Source organism: Rhinoderma darwinii, chromosome 3 (assembly GCF_050947455.1).
Source record: "Rhinoderma darwinii isolate aRhiDar2 chromosome 3, aRhiDar2.hap1, whole genome shotgun sequence".
NCBI lineage: Eukaryota > Metazoa > Chordata > Amphibia > Anura > Rhinodermatidae > Rhinoderma > Rhinoderma darwinii.
Window position 1 is genome coordinate 203162880 of NC_134689.1, and position 13351 is coordinate 203176230.

A 13351-nucleotide genomic window follows, 5' to 3' on the forward strand; every position below is an offset into this window, starting at 1 on the left:
CCTCCCACAGTATAATGCCCCTCACAGCTGCCCTCACAGTATAATGCGACCTCATAGCTGCCCCCACAGTATAATGCCCCTCATAGCTGCCCCCACACAGTGTAATGCTCCCCATAGCTGCCCCCACACAGTATAATGCCCCCTATAGATGCCCCCACATTGTATAATGCCCCCATAGCTGCCCCAACACAGTATAATGCCCCCCATATCAGCTCCTCCCACAGTATAATGCCCATCACAGCTGCCCCCACAGTGTAATGCCCCTCATAGCTGCCCCCACAGTATAATGCCCCTCATAGCTGCCCCACACAGTATAATGCCCCCCATAGCTTCCCCCACACAGTATAATGCCCCCCATAGCTTCCCCCACACAGTATAATGCCCCCCATAGCTGCCCCACACAGTATAATGCCCCCATAGCTTCCCCCACACAGTATAATGCCCCCATAGCTTCCCCCACACAGTATAATGCCCCTATAGCTTCCCCCACACAGTATAATGCTCCCCATAGCTGCCCCCCACAGTATAATGCCCCCACACACAGTAGGGGGGCATTATACGGTGTATGGGAGGGGGGCATTATACTGTGTATGGGAGGGAGGGGGCATTATACTGTGTATGGGAGGGAGGGGAAGCATTATATTGTGTATGGGAGGGAGGGGGCATTATACTGTGTATGGGAGGGGGCATTATACTGTGTATGGGAGGAAGGGGGGGCATTATACTGTGTATGGGAGGGAGGGGGGGCATTATACTGTGTATGGGAGGGAGGGGGGGCATTATACTGTGTATGGGAGGGAGAGGGGGCATTATTCTGTGTATGGGAGGGAGGGGGGACATTATACTGTGTATGGGAGGGAGGGGGGCATTATACTGTGTATGAGAGGGGGGCATTATAGCTACGCCACTAATCGCTTACATCTCCTTCCTCAGTCTTCTGGCTGTGGGCGGAGCTAACTGGCAGTTGGGCTGTAGGCGGAGCTCTATGTGGGCGGAGGTCTATGTGAGCTTCAGACACCATGTCCTTGGTTTGTTTAGCGTAGTCACTATTCATGACTACAACTGTTCCCCCCTTGTCTGACATGTTTACCGTCAGATCTTGGACATTCTCTAGTTGTATTAAGGCACGTCATTGTCCCCTTATGAGGTTATGTTTTTGGTTCATAGTTCTGGTTGTATCATAAAGTTCCACGTTCCACCAGTATTTGGAATTTATCCATAGCCTCCACTCTCAATGTTATTGGGTAAAAGTGGGGGTTGGGGGCAGGGGCGTAACTAGGAAAGACTGGGCCCCATAGCAAACTCTTGACTGCCCCACAGGTGCCACACGCAGCCTCCATTATAGATAGTACCCCCTGTACATTGTGCCATACAGCCCCCTGTAGACAGAGCTATACAGCCCCGCCTGTAGACTTGCCCCCCACCTCCCCCTTGTAGATAGTGCCATACAGCCCCCCTTGTAGATATCGCCATAAAGCCCCACTGTATATAGCGCCATACAGCTCCCCCTATATAAAGTGCCACACAGCCCCCTTAGTAGATAGTGCCACACAGTCTCCTCTTAGTAAATAGTGCCACACACAGCCCCCTGTATATAGGGCCACAGCCCTCCCCCTTGTAAATAGTGCAATACAGCCCCCCTAGTAGATAGTGCCACACAGCCGCACTTAGTAGTGCCACACAGCCCCTTGTATATAGTGCCACACAGCTCCCCCATGTATATAGTGCCACACAGCTCCCCCTTGTGTATAGTGCCACACAGCCCCCCTTAGTAGTGCCACACAGCCCCTTGTATAAAGTGCCACACAGCCCCCTTAGTAGATAGTGCCACAAAGTCTCCTCTTAGTAAATAGTGCCACACACAGCCCCCTGTATATAGGGCCACAGCCCTCCCCCTTGTAAATAGTGCCATACAGCCCCCTAGTAGATAGTGCCACACAGCCGCACTTAGTAGTGCCACACAGCCCCTTGTATATAGTGCCACACAGCTCCCCATGTGTATAGTGCCACACAGCTCCCCCTTGTGTATAGTGCCACACAGCCCCCCTTAGTAGTGCCACACAGCCCCTTGTATATAGTGCCACACAGCTCCCCCATGTATATAGTGCCCCACAGCTCCCCCTTGTGTATAGAGCCACACAGCTCCCACTTGCATATGGTGCCACACAGCCACCCCTTGTATATAGTGCCACACAGCCCCCCAAGTAGTACAAGGCAATGGCGCATCCGAGAAAGTTGTATCAGCCAGGGGGATGTCAATCAAACATGGAAAGGTGGGTTTGGAGGCAGGACTATGTGACTCTTTAGGATAGCGGCACCGCCCCATGACCCTTTAATGAGTAATTAGCATATAGTGTGCACCGTTTTATAAGTTGATTTGATAGATTTTGCTGCATCTGAACAAACATGCATTTGTAAATATTATCAGGTCATGTATTACTGCATGAGGGTGGTTCAAGGGGTTAAAACTACCAGACAGGTTCCCATTAAATATGCAATGAATTAAAAACAATTCCATCTGCACTGCAATTTTGTTACTATAAATATATCCTATATAATTACAGCTCCAGAACCAAGCTCATACATATATACAGTACCACAACCAAGCTCCGTATAGCACCAGAACCAAGCTCTGACATATATACAGCACCAGAACCAAGGTCAGTGCATATATACAATACCAGAAGCAAGATCAGTACATAAATACAGCCCCAGAACCAATCTCAGTACATAAATACAGCACCAGTATCAAGCTCAGTACATATATACATCCCCAGAACAAAGATCTGTACATAAATACAGCACCAGAACCAATCTCAGTACTTAAATACAGCATCAGAACCAAGATCAGTACATTTCCTGATTGTCCGTCGGCAGCACACAAATGAGATATTATCTTTTTGGGTGTAATTAGAAGAGAACAGGTTAACAAGCAATAACTAATTAACTAGTAATGCAAGGACCTCCTATATAAGGCCCAGAGAAACCCCACCTACTTGTATTTTTATATTTATTTCTCTTTCTTTTCAAGTTTAGAAGATTACAGGTAGGACTCCTTTGGAATTCTTATTTAGTTCGTTCTTCCTTCCTTCTTTATCTATCATGCCGGGCTGTATACCAGAAGAGTTTCAGGTCCCTCGTCTCGAAGAGCTATCATGCCCCTTGTTTTTTTATTTCTTTGATTTAATGTAAAGTCTATGTCTGTGCATGCATTTGCTTCACCTGTGTGTGTCTGACTGGCATATTGGACACACAAATATACCAGTTTCCTGCACAGGCAGCCGTACATGGTTTTCCCTTCTCTATACACTTCCTGGGAATCGTGCAAAGAAGGTGCCGGTGTTTGACCATCTGACTCCGATCAAAGACGGCGCAAGCACGATCTCGCTTCTCGTGAGATTACGCCATTTTAGGTAATACCTTGGCGTGTTTTCCGTATCGCGCATTCCGGACTTAGTCGCAGTCTGGGCTTGGTCGTGCGCATACACGGGATTTCGGAGGACATTTAAACTTTGCCCTGTTTGATTACACCATTGCCTAAGCATCAGAATCCTTGGTTCCTGCAATGTTAGTAGTGTCCCTATGGGAGTCTGATGGTCATCTGTGGAAAAAGTTTTATGTATTTACTGTGGGTACTATACATTATAAACAGCGGTTGTTGCTCTTTTTTTTTACCAAACCTCTTAGTTTTTACTTGCTAAGTTTGGTTCTCTGGGCTCTATTTCCACTTCTATGTTGCATGTTCATAGCAGGTGTTGCCACATTATCCTAATGGCTCTCTCTCTCTGTTTTCTGCTAGATGTCTTCCTCCAGACATGTCAGTGGAAAGAGAAAGAGAAAATCTAGACATAGAATATGTGACAAATGCAGCCAGCCCCTTTCTGATGATGCAGCATTAAATATATGTTCTATATGTCGTGACACAGGGGAACAGGATCCTCCGAGGGCTGAAGCACAATCCTTCTTGGTTTAACCCCTTCGCGCCATTTCACGTACAGTTACGTCATGGGAGATGGCCTTTTCGCGCATCTCCACGTAACTGTACGTGAAGGAGATGAAGCTGGCTCAGGAGCTGAGCCAGCGACATCACCGCTGGGTGACAGCTGTATGTTACAGGTGTCACCCTGAGGTATCGGCCAGGACCGGAGCTAGCCTCCTATCCGACCGATTAACCCCTCACATGCTGCGTTCAATAGAGATCGCAGCATGTGAGGAGTTTATAGCCACCGGCACCCCAGCAACGTAATCGCTGGGTTGCCGGTGGCTGCAAAGGCGATCGGAGGGCTAATACTTACCTCCCGATCAGCCTGTAACAGAATCCTCCTATGTCCCGTCGTCAGCGGGGCCCAGGAGGCTTCCGGTACCATCGGCAAGATGGCGCCGGCTCAGCTTCCGGTTCAGAAGCTGAGCCGGCGTCATCAGCAGTGGGTGTCTGCTGTATGTTACAGCGGACACCCCGATCTATCGGCAGGAACCGGAGCTAGCTCCGATTCCTGCAATTAACCTCTTCAATGCAGCGATTCAATGCAATCGCTGCATCAAAGTGGTTTGTATGCAATCGGCAGCCTTGCCATGCGATGGCAAGGCTGGCGACTGCTACTATGGCAACAGGATGCCTAACAATGGCTTCCTATCTGCCATTACGTTAGCCGATTAGGCACCGCCCGGAGGCGGGGCCTGATCGGCTTGCTGTCAGTGAACAACTGACAGTTCTAATACATTGCACTACATAGGTAGTGCAATGTATTAGAACATCAAACAAACAGTTAGACCTTCCAGTCCCCTAGTGGGACTAAAGAAAAGTGTAAAAAAAAGTGTCAAAAAAGTAACAATAAAAGTTTTAAAAAATACAATAAAAGTTTCAAATAATAACACAAAACACAATCACCCTTTTTCCCTTATCAAGTCATTTATTATTGAAAAAAATAATAAAGCCATACATATTTGGTATCGCTGCGACCGTAACGACCTTAACTATAAAAATATTATGTTATTTATTCCGCACAGTGAACGCCGTAAAAAAATAAATAAAAATACTGACATAATTGCTATTTTTTGGTCACTTTGTCTTCCAAAAATTGAAATAAAAAGTGATCAAAAAGTCGCATGTACCTAAAAATGGTACCTATAAAAACTATAACTCGTCTCGCTAAAAACAAGCCCTCATACAGCTCCGTCGACGAAAAATTTAAAACCATTATGGCTCTCACAACTTGACGACAGAAAAAATCCATTCTCTTTACAAAAGTTATTTTGTTGTGCAAAAAGTTGTAAAACATAAAAAGTGCTATAAATTAGGTATCGCCGGAATCGTACTGACCCGCAGAATAACGTGAACATGTAATTTATAATGCGTGGTGAACGCTGTATAAAAAAAACTAAAAAATATGCCAGAATTTCTGTTTTTTGGTCACCTTGCCTCCCCAAAAAAAAAAGGATAACAAGTGATCAAAAAGTCGAATGTACAAAATAGTACCAATAAAAACTACAGCTCGTCCCACAACAAACCAGCCCTCATACCACTACGTCTATGAAAAAATAAAATTAGTCAAGGCACCAATAAGCCAGGAAATAAAAATATGCAGTTGTGCCGGCCCGAGGGGAACGTTTCTTCTGTTTCAAGTGGCGAATTATCAAGGCCCCTAAAATTAGGGAACCAGGAAGGGGAGGGCCCAAACATATCTGCTGGAAGTGAGGGTGCCCGTATTATACCAGGACAACACTTCCGAGCAAAATTCCCCAAACTTCAAAGGTGCCGAGTGTGGACCAAAAGGGGAATAAGTAAAGACCATTTATTAGTGCGACACCGGCCTGTGCAGAAAGGATTGTGTCACAGCATAACACACATCTATGGATTATTTTATTGTTTTTTTTTACCCCACTATACCACCTGACTATGCCCCTTATATACTCCGCCCGCCTTACATGTACCCCCACATTATAAACGGAAACACCAGTAAGACTCAAAACAAAACTACTACAAGCAAAATCCACGCTCCAAAAGCCAATTGGCGCTACCTCCCTTCTGAACCCTACAGTGTGCCCAAACAGCAGTTTACTTCCACATATATGGCATCGCCATACCCGGGAGAACCCTTTTAACAATTTTTAGGGTGTGTGTCTCCAGTGGCACAAGCTGGGCGCCACATATTGGCATATCTATTGAAAAAACATTTTCACTCTGCAACATCGAGTGCACACCAATTTCTGCCAATCACCTGTGGGGTTAATATGCTCACTACACCCCTAGGTGAATACCTTGAGGGGTGTAGTTTCCAAAATGGGGTAACTTCTGGGGGGTTTCCACTGTTTTGGTCCCACAGGGACTTTGCAAATGCGACATAGCGACCAGAAACCAATCCAGCAAAATCTGTACTCCAAAAGCCAAATGGCGCTCCTTCCCTTCTGAGCCCTAATCTGTGCCCAAACAGCAGTTTATGACCACATATGTGGTATTGCCGTACACAGGAGAAGTTGCTTTACAAGTGTTGTGGTGATTTTTTTTCATTTATTTGTTGAGAATATGAAACATTTTCAGCTAAAACTACGTCTTATTGAAGAAAAAGGATTTTTTTTATTTTCACTGCCCAATTCTAATAAAATCTATGAAACACCTGTGGGGTCAAAATGCTCACTACACCCCTAGATGAATTCCTCAAGGGGTGTAGTTTCGTGAATGGAGTCACTTTTGGGGAGTTTCCACTGTACTGGCACCTTAGGAGCTTTGCAAAAGTGACATGGTGTCAAGAAACCAATCCAGCAAAATCTGTGCTCCAAAAGCCAAATGGCGCTCCTTCTCTTCTGATCCTTGCCGTATGCCCAAACAGCAGTTTATGACCACAAATGGGGTATTGCCGTACTCCAGAGAAGTTGCTTTACAAAGGTTGGGGTGCTTTTATTCCTTTATTTGTTGAGAAAATGAAAAATTTTGAGCTAAAGCTACGTCTTATTGGAAAAAAAGGATTTTTTTTATCTTCACTTCCCAATTCTAATAAAATCTATGAAACCCCTGTGGGTTCAAAATGCTCACTACACCCCTAGATGGATTCTTCAAGGGGTGTAGTTTCCTAAATGGAGTCACTTTTTTGGTGTTTTCACTGTTTTGGTCCCTCAGGGGCTTTGCAAATACGACGTGGTCTTCGCAAACCATTCCTGCTAAATTTGAGCTCCAAAAGCCAAATGGCGCTCTTTCCCTTCTAAGCTCCGCCGTGTGTCCAAACAGCCGTTTATGACCACATGCGGGGTATTGTTTTACTCGCGAGAAATTGTTTTACAAAAGTAGTGGTGCATTTTCTCCTTTTAGTCCTTGTGGAAATTAGAAAAAATTAGCTAAACCTACATTTTCTTTGAAAGAATGTAGATTTTCATTTTCACGGCCTACTTCCAATAATTTCTGCAAAAAACCTGCGGGGTCAAAATGCTCACTATACCCCTAGATAATTTCCTCATGGGGTATAGTTTCCAAAATGGGGTCACTTTTGGGGGATTTCCACTGTTTTGGTGCCGCAAGAGCCTTTCAGACCCGACATGGAGCCTAAAATATTTTCTAATAAAAAGGAGGCCCCAAAATCCTCTAGGTGCTCCTTTGTTTCTGAGGCCGGTGCTTCAGTCAATAAGTGCACTAGGGCCACATGTGGGGTATTTCTAAAAACTGCAGAATCTGGGCACTAGATATTGAGTTGCGTTTCTCTGGTAAAACTTTCTGTGTTACAAAAAAAATAGATGAAAATGAATTTCTGCAACAAAAAAAAAGAAATGTGAACATTTCACATCTACTTTGCCTTAATTCCTGTGAAACATCTAAAGGGTTAAGAAACTTTCTAAATGCTGTTTTGAATACTTTGAGGGGTGAAGTTTTTAAAATGGGGTGACTTATCGAGTGTTTCTAATATATAAGGCCCTAAAATCCACTTCACAACTGAACTGGCCCCTGTAAAAATCGCCTTTTGAAATTTTCTTGAAAATGTGAGAAATTGCTGCTAAAGTTCTAAGCCTTGTGATGTCATAGAAAAATAAAAGGATGTTCAAAAAACGATGCCAATCTAAAGTAGACATATGGGAGATGTTAATTAGCAACAATTTTGTGTGGTATTACTATCTGTCTTACAAGCAGATACATATAAATTTAGAAGAATGCAAATTTTTGCAATTTTTCGCTAAATTTTGGTGTTTTTCACAACTAAATACTTAATGTATCGAGCAAATTTTGCCAGTAACATAAAGTCCAATGTGTCACGAGAAAACAATCTCAAAATCGCTTGGATAGGTAAAAGCATTCCGGAGTTATTACCACATAAAGTGACACATGTCAGATTTGAAAAAATAGATTGTGTCCTTAAGGCCAAAACAGGCTCAGTCCTTAAGGGGTTAAAGAGCAACTTTCCTCCACATTTGAAGGGGTTAAATCTTCTCATAAAAAGAGGAAGCATAACCCAGCCAGAGCAACTTCCCCATCGTCCTCTAGTGTATCCCCATTATCTGAAGGGGAATATATTTCTATTGATGAAGACTCTGTTGCTCCTGAGGATCTTTTTCTTCTCAAGAAAGAGATTTTGCCCCCTCTCATTAGAGCGGTAAAAGCCACTATGGAGTCTAAAAAAGACCAAAAGGATAAGTGTAAAAAAGACCAGCTCTTTTACTTTCCTATCACTAAAGTTAAAGGTCTTCCTGGCCACTCTGTCCTCACTGAATGTTTGCAGAGAGAATGGGCCAAGGCTGGAAAAAGATTTGAACGAAGTGCAAGGTTTAAATCCACTTATAAAATGGATTCGCTTTATGTGGATTTGTGGGACTCTGTACCAAAAATAGATTTACCAGTTGCCAAGCGCTCTAAGAAATCCATATTCTCATCGAAAGATTCTACCCTGCTTCCAGACCCTATGGACAGGCAGGTTGATGGGTTATTAAAAAAATCCTATTTAACTGCAGCTGCTTCATGTAAAGTGGCTTTCTCGTCAGTTCCAGTGGCTAGAGCCGTACGTGTGTGGTTAAGCCAGATGGGGTGCCTAGAGATGACATTTTGGAGTCACTATCTCTCATTAAAAATGTGTCTGAATTTCTTTGTGATGCTCCACTTGATATTATTAAAAATTCATATAAAGCAATGTCTGCCGCTAATTCAGCCAGAAGAGCCCTATGGCTAAAACTCTGGAACGGGGATATTCCTGCCAAGACAAATTTTTGTAATTGACCTTTTCAGTCAGGTAATCTGTTTGGTCCACAGTTGGAAGAGATCTTAAAAGCTCTTGCGGATGGGAATAGTCACTCCTTTCCTCAAACGAAAAGACCTAATCCCTGTTTTAGGTCCTTTCGTTTTCAAAGAAAGATGTCCCCAAAATTCAGAAAGCATTCTAGATTCCAGAATAAGCAGTGGCGTTTCAGACCTCGCCAAGACAACCTGGGTAACTTCAAAAAGAAGCAGAACCCAAAACCCAATGATTTATGACGCCAGAGCTGTAAAAGCGCAGGTGGGAGAAAGACTACATCTTTTTTCGGCCATTTGGTCAAAGACCTCCTCAGACGAGTGGGTATCCCACACAATTCAAAGGGGGTACTCGCTAGAATTCAAATGCTTCCCACCAGACACATTTTTCATCAATCAAGCAACTCCACTATTGATGAATCTTGTTCAAGAGTTTATAAACAAAGGAGCCTTGGAATTAGTCCCATCCAAACATAAAAGGAAAGGACTATATTCCAGAATTTTTCTTGTCCCAAAACCAGAACAAAAATGATGCCTAATTATAGATACACATTACATATCGAAACAAATTCTTGACAAAAAAGAAATTGAAGAGGGAAACTATTCGATCTGTCCTTGCCATTCTTCAAAATGACAGTTTTATGGCATCCATAGATCTAACAGATGCATATCTAAATGTTCCCATCTTACAAAGCCACCGGAAATATCTCAGGATAGCCATCCAGAACAAGTCACAAACTCTTCACTACCAATTCAAGTGTCTCCCATTCGGCATCACCTCAGCACCTCGGGTGCTGACCAAAATTGTGGTAGTTCTCACTGCAGCTCTTTGTCTCCAAGGGGTAACAGTGATTCCATTTCTAGACAACTGGCTGATTGTCTCCCCCTCCAAAGAAGATCTGTTTCTCCATCTTCAAGTGATTCTGAGAGCTCTGAAAGATCATGGGTTCCTGATCCAGTCCAGGAGATAAAGTTCTTAGGGTTCCTGATGAACTCCCAATTTATGTCCCTAAGATTATCTGTAGAAAGGAGGAGAATTGTGACAGAAGTGACTCACTTAATCTCAGACCGCAGAGTCCCTATCCGGTCAACATACTGGCCCTGTGGAACAAGAACCTGACAAGTCTAGACAAACTCATCTCTCTATCCACTCACACCATGAGAGATCTACAATGGTGGCTAAATCCCCTCAGACTTTCCTCAGGCAGAACTCTGACTCATCATCCTCTGGTGACTCTCACAATGGATGCATCCTCTTTGGGCTGGGGTGCTCATGTAGAAAATCATTGGATTCAACAGTTATGGTCACCTCAGGAGAAGTCTCTTTCATCCAACCTAAGAGAATTGAAAGCGGTCAAACTAGCACATCATCATTTTCACTCTGTCCTTCACAATCACAATGTCCTTGTCCAGACAGACAACCTGGCATCAGTCTACTATATAAACAAACAGGGCGGCACGAGGAGTCATCAACTTTCCAAAGAGTGCAGAGCTATAATGACATGGTCCGAATCCAATCTTCTGAATAATTCGGCAGTCCATATCCGGGGTTCTCTCAACCACCAAGCAGTCTGGCTAAGTCGGACCACTCTACATTCAGGAGAATGGAGCCTGAATCCAGAGATATTCAGACAGATCACCATGAGCCTCAAATAGTCAGAAGAAGCATTGTGAGTAACAATTAGGGCAGCTTGCTCCTGATGGAAAGTACATGGGTTCCAAGGCAACAATCCACATATATACAAAATTCTAAAATACAGGGAAGTAAACAAAAAAACGGAAAAAGTTGACTAGAGTAAAATGCAAAGAGATTATTATAGGGTCATATATTAGAAATAAGATGTGATGCAAGAAGATTAGTACTATTAGTAGTAATAATATGCAGTTGGCGTTCGAAACGTGTAAGCGGTCTTGTATTGTTACATCACCTTGCCAGGTGGATTTTAAAATGCTTCCACAATAAAGTCCCTACATTTTCAAGTGAATCGCTGGATCAGACTTTGTTTGTTTGCCTGAGATACCGTTGAGGTGGACTATTTTTTTTTTATATATAATATGTATATAATATGTTTATATATATATATATATATATATATATATATATATATATATATATATATATACTTTAACCCATAAGAGGCACAGCCAATTTTCATTTTTGCATTCTCGCATTCCAAGAGCCGTAACTTTTTATTTTACCTTAATGTTTTTTGCAGGAGCGGTTGTAGTTTTTAATGGCATTATTTAATGTATCATTTAATGCGCTGGGAAACTGAAATATAAATCTTTGGGGAGTAAAATTGGAAAAACAGCAATTCCTCCATTGTTTCTTGGGATTGGTTTTTACAGGGTTCACCGTGTGGTAAAAAAGACTTGTTAACTTTATTCTGTGGGTCAATTTGACTACGGCGATACCAAATTCATATAGGTTTTTTAATGTTTCACTGCTCTTACAAAGAAAAAACTATTTGTTAAAAAAAATAGTCATAACTTTTGTATTTTTCGGTTGATAGGGCTGTGTGGGGGCTTGCTTTTTTCGGGGCAAGATGTAGTTTTTTTATTGGTAACATTTTGGGGTGCATGCGACTTTTTAAACACTTTTTGTTGAATTTTTTGGGGAAGGGAGGTGATAAAAAAACAGCAATGCTTGCATTCTGAATTAGTTTTTTCCTACGGCATTCACCTTATATAATGTGATGAACAGTTAAATAATTTTATATTTTAATAGTTCAGACTTTTACGGACACAGTGATACCAATTATGGGTTTTTTAACCTCTTCAGGACTGAGTCTATTTTGGCCTTCAGAACGCAGTCCCATTTTTTAAATCTGACGTGTCACTTTATGTGGTAATAGCATTGGAATGCTTTTACTAATCCAAGTTATTCTGAGACTATTTTTTTGTGACACATTGTACTCCATCTTAGTGGTAAATTTTGGTCGATATGTTTACCTCTTATTTGTAAAAATGTGGAAAAATTAGCATTTTCCTACATTTGCAATCCTTTGATTCTAAATTTGAAAATGATACCACACAAGTATGTTAAACCTTTAGGTGTTTAACAGGAATTAAAGAGTACCTCCTATTATACTGACATATAGAAAAACTATTACAGTGCAGGAATGTGCGCAATAATTATTTTTCATAATGACTTGTACTACCGTTTCTGCTTCTAATTACAGCACGGACTGGCTGTAGTCCGTGTTCCTGGTTGCTCATAACTCTGCATTATGAAACAGATTGTCCTGCTCTGTCTCCATGGCTCCCGTATCCAGAACGGCCACCAGCGCTGTAGGATCACATTACATTCTACAGCGCTGGTGGCCGTTCTGGACACTGGAGCTATGGAGACAGAGCCGGATGCTCTGTCTCCTAATGCAGAGTTATGAGCTACCGGCAGCAGCGTCTACAGCCAGTCCGTGCTGTAGATAGAAGCAGAAACGGTAATACGAGTCATTTAGAAAAACAATTATTGTGCACATTCCTGCACTGTATCGATTTTCTATAAAAATTATTAGAATTGGGCTATAAAAATCGAAAATGTCGTTTTTTTCCAATAATATGTAATTGTAGCAAAAGTTTTTTGTTTTTTTTACAAGGAATACTGAAGAAAAGACTCCCTAACATTTGTTACACAATTTCTCCAGAGTAAAGCAATACCCCATATGTGGTTGTAAACTGCTGTTTGGACACACAGTAAGGTTCTAAGGGGAAGAAGGGCAATTTTCTTTTTGGAGTGCAGATTTTGCTGGATCTGTTTACGGACACCATGCTGCATTGTGCTTGTCACGATCCTGGGGTATGTGAAACCACTAGACTGCTCCACCGTAGCGGAGTGACAGCTGGCCAAACAAAAGTCTATGCAAAGTCTATGCAGAGTCCAGACAGACACGAAGTCTAGCAGACGCTTTGGCACAGATGGAGCTTGGCGCGGCAGATGATACCAGATGTAGCAGATGACACTAGGCATTGCAGATGACACCAGATGTGGCAGATGATAGCAGACATGACAGATGACACCAGACGTGGCAGATGATACCAGACATGGCAGATGACACCAGATGTGGCGGATGACACGGAAAGTAGCAAATAACAACACAACTCCAACACTAGATGCAACTCAGAAACAAGGACAGTTGCAGGACACAA